Raw genomic sequence first — 18,749 nt, forward strand, 5'->3', positions numbered from 1 at the left:
TTTTGAAATAAACTAACTTTGGCCTACTAATTTCAATGGGTGTACTCTGAGTGTAACTAACCTGGATACAGCCGAACAAGATTTTGGGCCAAATGCACAACACAACAATCCAGTAAAGGCTGCAGAATTTAACATCATCATCATTATCCTTAAATTGTATAGTTCTTGCAAGTGTTGAAAGTGCTTCCTAAACATGTATCTCATTGTACAGTGGTGCCTCGCAAGACGAAATTAATTCGTTCTGCGAGTTGCTTTGTCTTGCGATTTTTTCGTCTTGCGGAGCACGGATTCCCCGGGTATTAATGGCTTTAAGAAAAAGGAAGCAAACGCGCAAGACGTTTTTGTCTTGCGAAGCAAGCCCATAGGGAAATTCGTCTTGCGAAGCACCTTGAAAAACTGAAAACCCTTTCGTCTAGCGAGTTTTTCGTCTTGCGAGGCATTCGTCTTGCGGGGCACCACTGTAATCTTTACAGCACATAAGGTAAGTTTCAGTGCTTTTTTTTTAAAAAAAAAAAAAAAGTTTAGGGGTACTCTCATTTTCCTACTGATATTGAAATACTGCTCCTCAATGAGGCCACACTTAGATTCACAAAAATGTTTAGGGGCATGCGTACCCCTACATACCTGGGTGGGGAGAAGCACTGGTGTGTATTATCTCTCATATTGCAAATGTGGGGAATGCGTGGGAGTTTGTGGCCATTGAGTGAGTTCAGGACAAAAGCAAGATAAGAGCTACGGAGCTCCTGAACCATAGCTTAGTCTCTTAGCTGCTGCTCTGCAGTAGCTCCTTTCCTGTTACCAAGTCCTCCCTCTCCTCTAGATTAGGACACTTTGCTGAACTGGATTTGATTTGCAACTAGTGCCCACCACGGATTGCCTAGAGAAGGAGAAAGTCCATGTGTAGAATGTAGCTGCACAATAAGTAAAATTCAACATGCAATTGGGTATTTTATGTTACTTATTTTTTAATTCCAGTTTTCCCAGGAGAACAACAGATAGTGTAAATCAGAGGCAGGAAACCTTTTTTTAAAAGGGGAGGGGGAGCCTGAAGGCCACATTCCCATCCCTGGGAATGATCTACCCTTTAATCATCACAGCAACTCATCACAGTAGGTTAGGATGAGACAGCGTGATTGGCCCAAACATATGCCATTCAGCTGTGCCACTGAGCAGGAATTTTTTACCTGGGTCTCTTTGTCCTAAACCAATAGGAGAACTTAGGAAGCTGACTTATATTGAGTCAGACAACTGGTCCATCTAGCTAAGTATTTTCTGCACTGAATTGCAGCAACTCACCAGCATTTCAGACAGGGGACATTCTCAGTCCTACCTGGAGATGACAGGAACCTGGTGGCTTCTGGGTGCAAAACACCACTGAGTTATGGCCCTTGCCCCAAATTCTAGCCACTACATCATGTTGTTGCAAATGACATGATAACCTTTCTCAGCATTAATTCGGGACCATTCCTGGTTACACCGCACTTCCAGTTCAACAAAGCATGTTGTAAACAGAGAAGTAGTCCTTTGGATAGTTTGCTATGCAGAAGTTGCTAGGCCAAAGCACCACAGAGGTAAAAAACAAAACAAAACTGGGGCCACCATAACTCTGGGGACTGGGGTGGGGGTGGGGAATTGGTCTATAAACTCCTTGCTGGCAAGGAGAACCATTCAGGCACACAAGTCCAGTACAGAAGAAGTAGATTTGTTTATATCATCATCCTGTCCATCGCCAAAGTAAGGGATTAAAAAAATAGTCCCATGAGCTGGGTTGTGTTCCATACCTGAACAGAGGACAGCATTCTGCAGGGTCAGGGGACATAGCTGGTTGGAAGGATCTAGGCTTTTCCTCTAAGATTAGTTTATTATTTAGAAAGTAAAAGGACTGCAGGGCTTGCAGCAATTCCACGTCACTTTCTGCAGTGTCTAGAATAATATACTGTGGCCGGACAAGGCGAGGAGTTAAGGAACACCCAGTCTTAGGAGGGGCAGGTTTTTTAAAAAAGAAAATACAGCTGGGAAGTAGGGAGAGCCCTTGGGTGGAAAGAGATATTGCCAGGCAGATTCTAAGTAGAAATGCATTGTGGGTTTTGAGGGTGGTGGTGAGGTGGGGAGAGGACCAGAAACAGCAGAAAAACCATTTGCAGTATCTGAATTTTCTCTTTTTAAACAGATGCAAGCCATAAGGAGTTTTAAATCACCCCACCACCCTCTTTATTAAAATACCACTATTTAAAATACTCTCGAAGGTTTTTACAGAAGCTGGGCTGTATGGTGGACTGAACATTTGTTAATGAAGTCTCTAAGAACTGAAATGTTTCTAAAACCTCTCTTGTTAAAGAAGAAAAAGCTGTAATTCCCATTTCAATCATATTGTGCATCTAGGTCTAAAGGCTTACATTTGGGGAAAGTTCATAAATTCAACTTAATACACACTTTCCAACCACGATAGATTGTTGCATTCCTAATGCAGTTCCAAATTTTGATGAAATGTTTCCAAGCAGCTTCTGTTTTGGAAGCCAAAGTTTCTGCAAGGTCAAGCTGCCACTTGAAGGCCAAACACTGCACACATCCCATATAAATATTTTGTCTTCTGTATTTGCTGTATTTCACTCTAATTCTCTAATGACAGTCTTCAAACCAGCAGTCTTACATTGTTATTCAAGGTCATCCCTGTCATAACAGGCCTTATAAGGACTGCTGCTGCTGCTGCCCAGGGAGGACTCCCCTGCTGAGTGCCTGAGGGTCCTGTTCCTACCTCTCCCCACCTGGCCCAGGGCAGGGCCTGACAGGCCTCATAAGGAATAATGCTGCGGCTGCTGCCCAGCAAGGACTGGGATATTTTGGGGGAAGTTTTGTCGGGAGTTTTCGCTGTTGCTACTTGTAATGGTTCTAGGGGTTGCTCGTGCGTAAATCAGCGCCACACCTGGCTGGGTTGCCTGAGTGAACCCTTTCTGTCCGGACAGCCACTCACCCATGGCTGTCTCAATCGCTGGCAGAATCCGTCAGTGGGTGTTTCTTGAACTTCTTCCAGCAAGGAAGCTCTTTGACGCCTAGTCTCCGCCTACTCTCCCTTCTGCGCAGGGAGGGTGTGGGCAGCGGAGGACCCGTCCTCTCCCCGCTGGTCTCCGGTGAGGAGTCATGGAGCCACCTCGCCGATTCCCCCATCTGCCCTCCTTCTCCACTGGTGCTACGCTGATTTCCTTCCCCAGAAGATGGGCTGCTTCTCTCCCTCCCGGGACGCTCTCCGGAATCCCTCTGGAGCCCTCCCTCTCCCTCTGGCTCCGATGGCAGTTCCCTGACACTACTGATATTAACTGATATTACCGATATTAACTTTTTGTATCTTATTTTTATGTGGAAATTGTTCAGTTTGGTTATGTAGTTTTTAATTTTTTTTGTTTTTGTTTTTTATGGGATATCTAACAATATCTAACAATCTAATATCTAACAATCTGGGAAGCAGCGGGAAACAGCACTGGAATAAGGGAATTTCCCGCAAAAAAAAAGGGAAGGTTGACAGCTATGGCTTACATTATGGGCTTAACCCCTTCATGCAAAATGTAGACATAAGCATATTGATTTTATGAGGCTGATTATCCCACTCTCCTGAGAATCCCCTTCTCCACAGTAGGATATGATGCAAACATACCTCTGTCCAAGATCTTTGAGAATCACGGCTGGTCAGAGTAGACAGCACTTGGCTATATAGTCTGAGTTGGAATAAAGTGACTACAAATGTTCATATGTTATTTTCCAGATCCCAGAAATCATAAATTAAATCTCTGAATAAGGTGAAAGGCAGCTTGACTACAACTTGAAGGTGTGTAAATGCATTATAATGAAAACCAAGTCACCCTGTTATGTACATATTGTAGATGGTGAGGTTCACTTGTTAGGGCTAAGGGGTTGGTAGCAATGAAAGGATCTGTCAGTTTCAGTTCTCTCCATTTTTCATTTTTCCAATCTTAAATCCAATTTTTCATGTTTCTGCAGCATTTTTTTATTTTTTATTTGAAGGGAGGCAGTATCCTCATAAAAAGTTGTCAGCATATTAGTGTGAATTTCTCCTAGTAAACGCAAAAGCAATATTGTGCTTTTGCAAGCAAAATCCCCTAATAGGATATATTTTTGTATGTTATTTTCTCTAATATCTTCATTTTTATGTAATTTTTTCCTCTAATAGGTTCATCTTTGTAAACATTGTTTGGTTAGAAAACTGCATTGCAAGATTTGGATAAGTGCAAATTTCAAGGGACATCTGTATTCTGGTTTTCACAGTGTTTCAGGATGTGCGAATTAGGTAGTTCCTCGTTAAAATGTGTACAAAATTGAATTTCTCCCCCATTCCCTATCGATAGCATATCATTTTAGGCAAAATAATTCAGACCTTCGTGTTTTTTAAATCAGCATTAAGACAGGCTGTCACAGAGAAAATGAATACAGCAAGCCACGAAGAGCCTTTAGCAATGTGTATTAACACTGGCAAAGGGATGCTGATGTTCTGGTGTGAGAATTGAGTGTTAGCAGCACGCAACGGTGTATCTATATTTATCTGTGCAATGTTGGAACACAAGCAACACTAGTTAAGGGACATGTCAGGTTCCTTACCACACTGAGGATACACAGTATGTTGCAATGCCACAAATCTCCTTAGTAATTGTGAAGTACCGTATATACTCAAGTATAAGCCGACTTTTCCAGCACATTTTTTATGCTGGAAAAGTCCCGCTCGGCTTATACTCGTGTGAGGCGGGCAGTGGTGGCAGAGGGATGAGTGGCCTGAAAGCAGCCCTTTCGGGCTGCTCCTTAGTCCTTCTCTGCCTTTGCCACTGTTGGCGGCGGCAGAGGACCAAGCAGCCAGAAAGCAGCCCTTTCGGGCTGCTTGTTTTTCCTCCACCACTGCCACCACAGCAGTTTGTGGTGTGGTGAACCAGCTAATACTCGAGTCAATAAGTTTTCCTAGTTTTTTGTGCTAAAATTAGGTGCTTTGGCTTCTATTTGGGTCGGCTTATACTCGAGTATATACGGTAATTCATTGGAAAACACATTAAAACTGTTTTGAAAGCACAGATGCACATTGAATTATAACTCAGCAAGCTGTTTGCAAGCATTTCTGTATGCATGCTGTCTCTTACAGAACTTATTCCAGCCTGAATATAGCATGCGTGTATTCTGACTAGTTTATTTTCTTTGTAGATTCTTAGAAGAATTGCTTGAAAACTGTCTACTGATAGAAATGTTCAAGAGGCACTCTGGGAGCAACTGCAGGACCTCCCCTCCAATTGGTTCCAGATTTTGTGAGAGCATTCCTTTGTCAGTCATCTTATTTGCAAGGGGTTAGTCACATGTTCTTTAACACTTTTTGAATCTCCCTGTACTTGCTCTGATATAAAACATCAATCATATATACTGTAAGCTGTAAATTGATAGAATTATGGATAACACACATAGTCTGGTTTAGCATGGGAAGGGGACTGAATATGCAAATAGATGAGCACAAGTGGATTAGCATGATCTCAGCCCCCTTTGAAATATTTTTTGAGCTGATTCCAAAAATGCTTACATTTCTTCTGGGGTGGTACTGGACTCCCATCTTGCCTTTCCAAGATTAACCACTTCCATGGATGTAGCCTTTGAGGTACATTCCTCCATATGTGGTGGGAATGAAGTGTGAGCCAAACCTTATGGACCCGGATTTCTGCTACTTGATCCTGCTCTGGCTTTTTAATCCCTAGAAAATTATGTCAATCCATTGATTACTCAGAAAACCTTGGTGTTTTTGCTTTTGGCACCCCAGATTAACAAGGAAGCCAGACAGTTAATGTGAGGGAGAGAGAGAGAAAGAGAGCACGAGAGAGAGAGTGCACTAGGTAGACCAGTGGCCTGACTTGATGCACAGCAGTTTCATATATTTATATAGATGCAAATACTTGGTCATAGAAGTGTTCTGGAGTGACGATAGGTTAGTGGTAGAGCACTCAGAATGTCACACTTCAATCTCTCAGATTTCCAGTTTAGAAGAATTGGTTAGCAGATGATGGGAAAGACTCCTCTGACTGAGACCCTGGAGAGTCACTGCCAGTCACAGAATTTAGTAATGGGCTATATGGACATGGGATACTTTTTTTCATTTAAGGGGATTAAACAGAGTGCACAATAAAGCCAATTCCTTTAACAGGCATCCCATTTATTGTTCCTTAATTGTTGCAATCTCCTTCCAGTACAGAATACCTTTTAATATTATCAGTCTGGTAGACAGTTTTCCTTGCATTTGAGAACATCTCAGAATTGCTCAATTTTCTCAAATTTACCCATTGTGTGCACTTTAGCAGCTTCTTAATTTCATGATCTTTTAAAGCATGAGTGTTGTACTTAGCATAAAAAAGATATCTGTGCAGGAAATATCTAGGGTAATAACTTTCCTTTACTTCTTACCTAAGACTTATGAAAAGGGTACTTCATGAAACAGGTTTTTTTTGTTATTTTTAAAAATACTAATTTGAGATTTGATTTAAAGATGAAATGTTACAACTATCATATTCAATATATTCTCAGGAAAAATTCTCAACTGACTGGCTTGTTGTATTGCATCAGTTTTGCATTCTCCATAACATGGCCTGGATTCTTGCATAATGATAAAGTATGGGTTATTTCAAAGTGATGGTGTGTTTAATGTCTGAACCTGTGCTCAAAGTGGTGATAGAGTCAGGTGGCATACCACTTCACTTTTTTCAGCTGAGTTTGGTCTAACCATCCTAAACCGCCCCTGCCCACACTTTCTGTACAAGTCTGAAAACATCACAAGAACTTCTTCCTTCCATATAAAGAAGCTGAGTTGATTAGCTTTTGGATCATTTTTCAGTCATGGGAAAGAGACAGCATCCTCCACTGTGCCTGAAGACAGCAAGCTTGTTGGAGTTAAAGGCAGGCCATGTGGTATATACAGCTCTGTCCTGGAACAGAAGGCTACAGTCAGAAGGTCCAGGAGGACTGCTACCTGCTGCCCCCCAGCATCTGCCGCCATACTTACATCCCTCACTATGTCTAATGATGGAGCTGGTCCTGCCTTCAATGAAAAAAGGATCTCCATCATTATTTTAAAATATAAGTTGTTGCCACCACAAACAGAAGAAACATTGACAAAGCTTCTATAAGCATCCGCCATTTGACACAACTGGCATTTGAATCCTATTTCAGCATTGGTAATAGGAGTGTGACCTACACAACACTTGAAGCAGCAGGCTAGTATTTAGGGGAAATGCACAGCTCTGTCCACCAGCAGAGGGGGATGCCCAGATGGGTTATGAGAAACAGTCAACTGCTGTGGCTCTCAAATATCTTCCTCTCTTTGTTTCCTGGTAGGCCTGGGCTTAAATGTTGAGGAAGATAACTTTTGATGGGCCCAAATGCTTTTGGCCAGCTTTGCTTTAGCACTGGGCAAACAATTTGGTGTTTCGCATTTTCCCTCAAAATTGGAGAGACAGAGAGAGTAAAATCCCTATTCATTTTGCTCCTCTAGCTTGCGGGTTGTTACTCCTCTGTGTGCGTATTTGTTTATACTGGATATTTCTCTCTCTCTTTACAATTCTTGGTCCTGCATTAAAAATCAAGCCTGTTGAATTGGTTAGAAGCCTCTGTGGTTTTTCACCAATGTTATGGCATTTAACATTTATTCCTCATTAGGTAGTCAACAGAATGACACAGGGAGTTTAAAAGAGTCTGCTGCTCTTTATTGTTTCTGATGCCCATGGTTCAGTAACCTGCTGACATAAGAGTCTCTCTATCCATAGCATAATTAAATCCACAGCAGATCTAAATTGTTCTTTCCCCCTTTTGACTCTATATTGGAACCCATGGGGAAATTTAGAAATGTCTGAACTTAACTTCTCTTGGAATAATAAGTTATTTGTCAAAGAACTAATATTTGTCCAAGCTGAATTCATGTGGCACAATCCCATCCGTGTTTACTCAGAAGGAAGCTCCAGTTTGTCCAATGGGGCTTTACTCCCTTAGAAAGTTTACTTACAATTTCACTTTCTTTACTCTTTAAAATTGCAGAACAATACATGTGCATAGTCATGACATGTATTATAGGGTTGTATGCAATGTTAGTCATGATGGCTCCGCTCTGCCTCCACAGTTTGAGGCATCAATGCTTTGAATATCAGTTGGAAACCAAAGGAGGGAAGAGTGCTCTTGTGGTCAGATTTGGATTACTGGTTCCCCACAGGGCTACAACAGTTTGTTTCCAGCCCCTTTAACTCCTGCTTGCCTGGAACCAACGCAGCTAACTAAACATGCAGCCAGCATCTGGACATGAGCAGCTACTGGCTGAGAGGAATCAGCTGGCCCAACAACTGGCTGACTTAACTGCTCAGGTGCAGGCCATGCAGGTGGCTGGACTCCCACACCAGAAGTGCCCCTTAGCCTGCCCAAAGAAGTATGATAGCTCCCCGACAAACTTTCCCGCCTTTGAGGGGGTAGTGCCAGTTATTATTTTTTGAGCAAAGGACTTTCCAACAAACATACATAAAGTGGGGTTTGTCATTAGCCTGCTTTCTGAGAGCGCTGCCTAATGGGCAACATCCTTGCTGCAACAACAGAGCCCCCTGCTGGCCAATTTTGCTGCCTTTTGCAAACAGCTCAAGGCCATGTATGCAAACCCAGTCAGGATCCAAACCACCAACTGCCTGATATGGGAGCTGAAACAAGGAAATCAGTTGAGAGCCAGTGTGGTGTAGTGGTTAAGAGCGGTAGTCTCGTAATCTGGGGAACCAGGTTCGCATCTCGGCTCCTCCACATGCAGCTGCTGGGTGACCTTGGGCTAGTCACACTTCTTTGAGGTGAGCGGGGCTGAGAGACTTCACAGAGTGTTTGTTGTGGGGGAGGAAGGGAAAGGAGAATGTTAGCCGCTTTGAGACTCCTGAAAGGGAGTGAAAGGCAGCATATCAAATCCAAACTCTTCCTCTTCTTCTTCTTCTTCTTGGTGAGGGAGTATGCCAGTGAGTTCCAGCTGCTGGCACAGAACCTGGCCTGGAATCAGGCAGCTCTCATGGACCAGTTTCAGGGGGGTCTTTTGGACCTAGTCCTTGATTAACTACCCCTCATTTATGAGATTTTGGAGAGACTGTTAGGCGCCAAATTCTTCATAGGACTTGTCGGGTGCCTATAACCTGGTGCGCATCCATGAAGGGGATGAGTGGAAGATGGCATTTTGGACATGATATGTGCACTTCAAGTATACTGTGATGCCCTTTGTTTTGACCAATGTTCCCACTGTCTTCCAACATTTCATTAACAATGTGTTCCGTGACCGCCTTGACCTGTTTGTCATCATCTACCTTAATGACATCCTGATCTATTCCTCCTCTGCCACTGACCATGAGGGCAGAGATTGTGAGAGCACTACTTATTTGCCAAGCTCTCAAAGTGAGACTTTCTCCCTTCTTAAGAAGAGTTTTTTTTTAAATAAATTATCATGTTCATTTGAAAAGAGAGAGAAATGTTTTGTTTTTTTAATTGGTGTTCCAGCTGTATACTTCACAGCAACTTATCCAGACATTCCTGGTATTGTACAATTGACTCCTTGAACCTGTACAAGCCAGGTGGTGTGTGATGCCTGCTTTTCTTTTCGGACCTTAAGAGGCATTAGTGTGCTGCAAGACTAGGAAACTAATCACAGTTGCAACCACATCTGAGTCCCATTGATGAGCAAGCAGGGGCTAGGAGTCTAAAAGAAACATTTTCCTGAGAGCAGAATCCACATACGAAGTCAGACAGTCCAGAGACTAGGAATCCAGATGATTACAGAGCCAAGGGTCAAAACTGAGAGCAGGAAGCAGCAAGGTGGGTCCAGAAACCACAGGCATTGTTTCCAGCATCTGTCTGCTGCTGAGAGCTCTGTTTAAGAAACCCAGAGATAGCTGGTTCTCATCGATGCCTTTTGCACTGTGACCTTGAAGGCTGATCAGGTTTAGGTGGAGTCAATTTTCTTTCTCCCCCTTCAGGTTGCTGTTTAGCAGCCGAAGCTGACTCCCGGTCCATGATAGCACCTGTCTGCAGCATATAGATTTGTTTTTTTAAAAAAAATCTGGATCATCAAGACACCTCAATGTAGTTCAGGAAACCCTGTTGAGACTTCTGTTGTCTCATAAATATTCTACTTTTTCTAAAAAGCCCTAGATCCCTCAGGGGCACCCCAAAGGATTCATAAATATAATCTACACCCTTAGTCTAAACATATAGTAAACTACATGTGTGAGACTTACCACTTTGATTCTGATACATGCATGTATTTAATCACTTTTGAAAATTTGTACATTTTTCTTTTGAAAATGGCAAACAAGTTTGCATGGGGATGGGAGGCTGAATGATAATACCAGTTCAAAAGCACTTTGCATATGAGTTGCATATAGGTTATTGCTATGACACACACACACACACACACACACACACACACACACACACAACTTGTGAAGATGCAACAAATGTGTTAACTACTCAGTCTGTCTCTATTGTTATTACAGATCATCTTCTCCAATACAAGGACTGCAGAGCACCTGGATGTAGGCTTTCCTAAAGTACATTATGTTCCAATCTGCCTATAACAGCAGTCATCACTTTAATATGCAGTAATATGAATTTTATTTTCCTTTAGGGCTTTTGTGTGAGGAAGGTGACTGAATTGCTTAAAAATACATATAATAATCTCTGGCAAATTGAGCTGAACAGTAGATGTACATCTTAAAAAGAAGAGAGAAAAGGGAGACAATAATTCTGCTTGATAGGTACTTTTTACCATAATGCATAGCTAAAAGTCAAATGACAAGTGCTTTGCCTTTAATATTTAGATAGTCAATCCTGGGATTGACACACACATGCATTTGGAGGACACAAGCTTTACGTTGTCTCTTAGCCCTAGAGTCTATCATGACATTTGAAGGAGTAAGGAGAGCCCTTTTGGATTGTACCAAAGTGGTGATGAGCAAACCTTCTGCTCTTGATTTGCATTTGGGCTCAGTTTTGCTGAGCGATTTCCTCTCAAACTTGAACATTAGCTCAGTTACTTTTTAACCAGTTCAAGTCCTCCTCATTCTATCCTGTATACCAGAGGGGCAAAAATGTTTTCCACCCAAGGGCTACATTCCCTCATGGAGAACCAGGGCTTTTTTCAGCTGGAACTCACCAGAACCCAGTTCCAGCACCTCTCTGGTAGACACCATTACCATTATTTTCTATTTCTAGAAAAATAGCACTGTGGGGAACCATCTGTGGGACCCATGCCAGAGGCAAAAGTGGGTGGAGCAATGAATTTGAATCTTACACAAAGCTACATTCCAGCCATAAAAAGGAATGTATTAATGCAAAGTCTATGCAATCACATATCTCCATTCAGTTAAGCAGGATGCATTCTGGTTTGTTTGTTTTTTTTAGCAAAAGTACTTGACAAGGGACCAGAAAAGGGTTGGCAAGAGATGTGCCTGGGCAGAGCATGTATAGCCCAGGGATGGTTCCAAGGGCTTGACAGAAATGCCTGGTGGGCTTTGTATCCTGATTTTTCATGGTGCTTTGCACCCAGAATGCTGGCATGAGGAAGGATGTGGTACCATGGCTATTAAAGCCATGTTGGGTGACCATGGAGAATGGTTATTTACTGGCTCAGATTATGCAAAACTGGGGAAGGACAATAAGATGACGTGTCTGATCTTGGATAGGAAGCAAGCATTATCAGTCACTATTGCAGATATTAATATTGCACCACTTGAAGCAAGTTGATGCATAAAAATTGACCCATTTTGGAATGAAACATTTCCCAGACCAATTAGATTGGTCAAAACTTTACTTGCAGAACTTTCTTCAAAAACAGGTGCACAACAATCAAAGATACATTCAAACAGTTCCATAAGACATATGCTTATCAAAACATATTCTTAAAAATGGATGGGGAAACCCAGCCAGATAGGCGGGGTATTATTATTATTATTATTCTATACAGGATTGAGATCAAAACTCAGGCTCTCCCACATTCCAGCCTCTCTTCCAGCGTGAGACTGTGTGCTCCTGGAGAGCCATCTACACATACTTACTCCCACAGAACCTGGGAAAACAGCCTCCAGCCACCACCCTTCCAAGAGGATTCATTTGCAATTCAATAGCCTCCTATATGATCTAAAGTTAAACACTCACGTGTTAGCTAGCAAACAACAATAACAGTTAATTATCAACCCATGAAGCAGCTCAGAGAGCTTTTCATGCTTTGCTTTAGTTTCAGTCGAATCTTCCAGTTAAACATTTTCAGCAATACATACAGGCATTCTCCATTTCAGTGTGAATTAAGCAATTATACTTAACAGTCACTATGCTTATCATTATAAACAAAGGAATTAGGAACTGCAGCAATGCTCTAGACTAGAGGTTCTCTTTTTTTTATAATAATTTTTATTCTTTTTTCAAACAGATAACAAAAGCAACACAAATCAACACAATTTCCAACTGATCATTTCATACCCTTCTTTCTTTTGACTTCCCCATACCTCCCCATCCCTGCATCCTTGTTTATTGATTCTTTAGCAACCCTTAGGTCCATTTTCTTAATTCCCTTTCATAAAAGTTCCTTTAGTTTTTTTTTTTGATTACTGCTGCAATTTCTTTACCTCTTACCCCCTGACATCTTAACATTCATCAATTTTACAGTTGTTCTTAAGATATATTTTAAATTTCTTCCAGTCCTCTTCCACTGTCTCTTTCCCCTGGTCACGGATTCTGCCCGTCATCTCGGCCAGTCCCATAAAGTCAATCACCTTTGTTTGCCATTCTTCCAGAGTAGGTAGTTCTTGCGTCTTCCAATACTTTGCCAGTAGAATTCTTGCTGCTGTAGTGGCGTACATAAAAAAAATCCTATCCTTCCTTAACACCACTTGGCCAACCACTAGAGGTTCTCAAACCTGGGTAGGTAAGGGTGTGCCTGGGCTGTGAGCATAAGCTGGTAGAAGGCATGTCACACCACTGAGGGCACTTGTGCTCAAGTGACTGTAAGGGATCCAGGAGAAACCCCAGACTATGGACCTGTTCCTTCAGGGGGAATGCAGACCCATTCTGAACTGGTCACCTCCTACTTATCCAGTCAAAAGAACTTTTTTATCATTCCTGGGTTAAGTTTCAGTTTTCTTGGAATGAATAAGGGTATTATCATGGCAAGGCACTGATTCACCACATCCACTGCCTTGCCATGCTATAAATGAAAAGAAGAAATAGAGCTGTATTTAATCAGTGAGCTGATAACAGCATGCTATTAAAAACAAAACAAAAAATCACCCTCTATATGACTTCACTCAGCATAGTGCTTTAAATGCATAGTGTGGATGTTGCAACAGAAATACTTCCCCACGGCAAAGGGGGTTGTTTCATGTCCAGTTTGTGCTCCAATTCCTTTCATTACTAATTAAGTGCTTGGAATGAGGGAGGATCTTCTATTCAAACTTCTCCCAAAGTCTTTGTCACCTTTCTTAGTCTTATAACTTTTCAGGGATTGCTCAGGTGTTCTTTACTTCTCCCTGCCTGAAGCCCCTTCAGTCCTGTTGTTTGTAGATCATCAATTTTTGAGCTGCTCTCTGCTTGCTGGCTCCTATCAGGCAGTGCAGGCACATCCTGGTAATCTCCAAATCCAGCAAAGTGCTGTCTGGCAATCAATAGCTGCCTGCCCTCTCTATTTGCTTTCCTTTGCTTGCATATTTTAAAGGAGCCGAAGTAGCCCCTTCAATTTTCACTCTGTGTGCAATACAAACGATGGCTTACAGAAATATACATAATTGCTACCTCTCCTTTTCCCCCTCCTGAGCTTGCTGATGCCATCTCCTTTCCTGATCATCTGTCTGCCTTCAGATTACTCAGGAGAATTCACCTGTTTGCTCTCTGTCAGGTGAGGAAGCCAACCTGGTGAAAGTCTAATGTATGGGGGTAGATTGAATGATTTAGGCTACTGGAGAGAAATGCATGCACCTTGTAACATGCACAGGAAAACTGCTAGGGTGGTCCAGGGTCCCTAGGAATTGTTGCAAAACAAATACTGGGCTTCTCTGTGGGCTCTTCCAGATTATCTATTTATTGAGCTCCTCCAGATAATCGTATTTATTGAGCATTCATCCTGATTTGCTTGCACAAGGGGTGGTCTTTATTTAGCATCCCCCTGGTTTGTGGTAAGGTTATAAAGCAATCACCACCCATCCTGCATTCATACTGATGTGCTTGTGGAGAGTTATTTCAGTACATGTTCCCCATCACTTTTCTAACCATAAAACAATATTTTATTTTATTTTTAAAGTGGATTTTTTCCGGCTAGAGCTTTCAAAGCACTTTAATTGCTCAAACCTAAATTTCCCAGTATACATATGAATCCCTCTTGCAAAAGACTGATTGGTTGGAGGTGCCCTGTGTGTTTCTGCAGTGGCTAGCTTTGTTCAGGACAGCTGTGCATTGGCTTTCATGACACACACAGTATGAATTTTCAGCTCATCAGGGGAGAAGTAGGTGGCCCTTCAGTGCTGGTTGTGGCCTCTGCCGATGCATCTAGTGCTGCTGTACTATCTGATTCAACAAATCACAACTACTGTACTGTACTGTACTGTACTGTGCTGCTGTACTATCTGGTTCAACACCACAAGCTACTGCATGTGGAAGAAAATTGTAATCCGTTATAGTGTCTCACACAATGCATCTCAAGGACCACCTTTTCCCACATGAACCTGCCTGCTAAGCTGCTCCATTCGTGTGAATGGAGTTCTGCCCACCAATCTCAGTCTGCCATCAGTTGGCCCACACCTATTTGCCTTACTTATTTACAGTGGTTCTGCTTGTCAGCTTCCTCCTCCATGGTCTTAGTGTGGTGCTTGTAGAATTCAAGAGGGAAGGAAGGGGATGGTACAATTAGAATTAGGCTTCATACACGCTAATCTGTTCATAGCACAATAATGTGGTTTTTCCTCAATCCAGAATCATCCATGCTCATCCTCAAACATGCTGCTTTCAATTTAGATTGGTTCTGGAACATGTTGTCAAAAAAGGTGGGTGTGGTTGACTGCTTGAGATGCGTTTGAAAAGCCTCCCCTTTTATCATTATCCATGCCTTTCCCTCCCTACACATGCCCCTCGCAAGGGAAGAGTGAAGTAAAAAACGTGACATTGGGCAGGTGTGGATACACCACCCATGACCCAGTTGTTGAGATTGCCTACATCTGTTTTCAACTCCTCTCAAATGACACATTGCAGGATAATGCAGAATCAATCTACAATTAGCTTTTATTTTCAACATGAAAGTAGTTTCTCATTAAGCACCTATCAGGGCAAAATATACGCAATAGATTTAAATTGTGTGGACCATGGGGGGTGGGGGTGGAAATGTACTCATTCTCAATTGACACTGGAATACATTGTTGCATGCATGCAGCCTTAGTTAGCTCCACCTACTGTTTGCCACCCTGTCTTCTGTGCTACCAGACCCAGTGGCCACCAGCCACTATTGCCCAGAGGAATCTCCCTGGGCCCACAGGAAGTGACAACACTGAGAATGGAAAAGGTGGAAGCACTAAGAGCATCTTGCCCAAATGACCCTTTCAAAGACTGGAGCTGGTACTGTCAAGGCACATTGTGGGGATATGTGTATGGCTCTTAATTTGTTGGCAAATCAATACATTTAAGTACTCTGGATAACTTATCCCTTCCAACCTTAAAAAAAAGGGGGGAAGTCCTTTGTTTATTGCTGTAACTTTCTCCCTACCACTACCCCTTTTTCCTATTTCTCCATTGTTAAGAATGGTCTGAAAATTTAATGCAGTGCGTTAATGTAAATTGCCTCAAGCATCAATTGGCATGGGGGCTCTGAATAAATAAAGCAGTTATTACTTCTATAACAAAATGGCAAAATATACAAGGAACGTGCTCCAATATTAAATTAGACCAAGTATTGCTTCTTGAAGTATAGAATACAAATAAGACACCATACATTTCTTCTTTTAGGATATATCACAGGCCTGAATATTCAGCTCTTCTTTAATGTTAAACCCTCTCAAATCAGAGTCAAAATTACAAGCTGTCTGCACAGCATGGATGGCAATGTTTTGATAAGATGTGAAGAGCAGTGGTAGACTTAGTGGTTTTTAAAATTTTCTAGCAAAGAATATGAAAAGCTTTCACTTGACTGCACCTACCTTTATTAAGAATTTAGAGGGAAAGATGGACCCCCTGTCTTTATCTCAGCTAATATGTCATTTTCCAGTGTTCTGCCATTGTTTGGTGTGAACACAACACCTAAGCAAAGTTTGTCTGGGTGTAACACATAGCTGCAATATGAGTAAATTGCAAGCAAACTTTTTAGCTTGTTTGCATAATTTATGTTGCTGTTTAATATGAAATCAAACCTTTTCACTATGGACTAGAGTAGACTAGGAGTGCAGTAGCCAGCTGGGTGTCATAGGACTACAACCCCTAGTACCCCTGACTATTGACCATGATGGCTGGGGCTGATGGGAGCTGGAGTCCAATAACATCTGGAGGGCACCATGTTGGCTATCCCAGACTAACCCCCTTTTTGGTCTACAGTGGATTTTGGAAGTTCATCCTCTAGCAACATGGCTGAAACATTTTAAAGGAAGTCATAAGGATTTTGTAAGATAGGTGAAAATTCTTGGGAAGATAGGTGACTCTGTTCAATATTGAATTGTCGTGGAATTCTGCCTAAAGCAAAGTTTGAGTTGCCTCAAACTTAGAGCAAAGTATCTGACAATCTGCAAAGGAAACGTATCAGTGAGTGCTAGTCTAGACATGAAACATTTATTTCAATCTCATGCTTCCGATTTTCCTCTCCCTGTTTCAAATATAACAGAACAACTAACAGCAGCTCTGGGTAGGTGGTGATCCATATTGAAAGAGTAGTGTGGGGAAATAACTTCATCTCCCCCCACTCACAATTTGCCATGAAGTGGCCAGGCACCCACAAATTTTGGTGCCAGGGCCATGCATGCTGCATTGCACCCATGGTCAAGGGGCCAAGTTGGTACTCCTGACTTCTCACTGACTATCTCCCTCCCCACCACACCCTTGTAACTGATAGTTGTACAAACAGAAGTTTGGGAAAGTGTTCGAGTTGTGAAAATAAGACAGAGTTAAACAGCCCTCCATACTCCTGCTTATCTCCCCCACACCCTCTCTCCGTATAAGGCAGCTTTGTGTGAACTCTGAATACAACCTATCCTTCCCCTCTCTCTCTACCAAATTTACATTGTAGACTCATCAGAACAGAGATTTATTTGCTTCTTTGAAATGCTGTTGTGCTTGATCTTACTCCACCAGTAGCTATTGTGTTATGTCTCTCTTGTGTGTGTGTGTGTGTGCATGTGCACACACCCACCCACCCACCCACCCACCCACTGTGAGAGATACGCTGTTGGAGTCCAACACTCATCAGCCCCAGCCAGCATGGCCAATAGTTAAGGATTGTGGGAATCTTATCCCAGCAATATTTGGAGGTCACCACGTTGGCTACCAGTGTCTTGTTCTGCGAATCGCTATGTACTTTAATTGTGCTATATAAATATGAATAAGATGTTAATAAAAGGAGAAAGTTGTCTGCAGCCCAGCAAAGGAAATTCTTCCACACCAGACTTCACATGCTTTAATTATAATTAGGACCTGGTAATAAGATGGCCACAGAGAAAAAATGACCGCAGTACGTGCTGGTGGCCCTAATGATGAAGCGTGGAAGGCAAATTAGACTTATATATCAATTAAGCCCATTAATATCACACCAATCTACTATGCCTTCCAGCCTATAGAAAAGCAAATTGAAAGAATCACAGGGACACATTCAAAGCTTTATGTGCTCATTCAGAAAGACTGAGAAGGATAAAAATTATTAAAGGAGAAGTTAATTTAATGAATTGCTTATATTCCTCTAAAGACAGACCAAGCAAGTGTGTGTGTGTGTGTGTGTGTGTGTGTGTTCCTTCTCAGAGAACAAATTTTATTGGGGGGGGTAATCAAAGGACTTTAATTGAACTAGATCAAAGGACTTTAATTGAACCAGATCAGTTGTTTTGAAAACTTTATATCTTTGGGTATGCTTTTCATTAGCTAAAGACGAACACCTCTTTGGGAATCTGTCCTGCTCTCTGGATTGCAGAGGATTCTGGAGAATATTTTCGAATGCACAGTCCATTTACCATGGAATACTGGTCAAGCCCATTGGGCCTCACCTTGACCACATGATCTGAAAGCATGGCAATAACACATCAAATACTCTCCTTGCCTTAGAAGAGCCAGCCCTACTGTCAGAAAGAGTGAGGCAACGGGCTAATGTGACACAGATGCTAGAGGACAGGGAATCATTTCCCTGAGCTCCTAAATAAGCCTGCCCTGTTCCACTAAGGTATAATGAATCAATTGGATTTAATATGTTCTATTTCCCAATCTTTGGGGGGTAGGGGGGATAGTTTGGTTTAATCCATGCCAATCTGATCAGGATTGAGGAAGTTCACCAATCACCAATTGCTAATTGTTGCACAATATCTTACTTTTTTGGAAGACCAGGATGGGCATAACCTCCTAGTGTTTCATGAGATACAGACAAGGAATCTATTATCTACCCTGCTTGGATAAGTCTGTTATGTATCTCCAGGTAGCAGACCTTCTGTCTGGAATATATTCAGTGTCCATGTTTGCCTTTCTGTTCGAGGAAGTCATAAATAAATCTCAGTGAA

Source organism: Podarcis cretensis (assembly GCF_951804945.1).
Source record: "Podarcis cretensis genome assembly, chromosome: Z".
In the NCBI taxonomy this organism is placed as follows: Eukaryota; Metazoa; Chordata; class Lepidosauria; order Squamata; family Lacertidae; genus Podarcis; species Podarcis cretensis.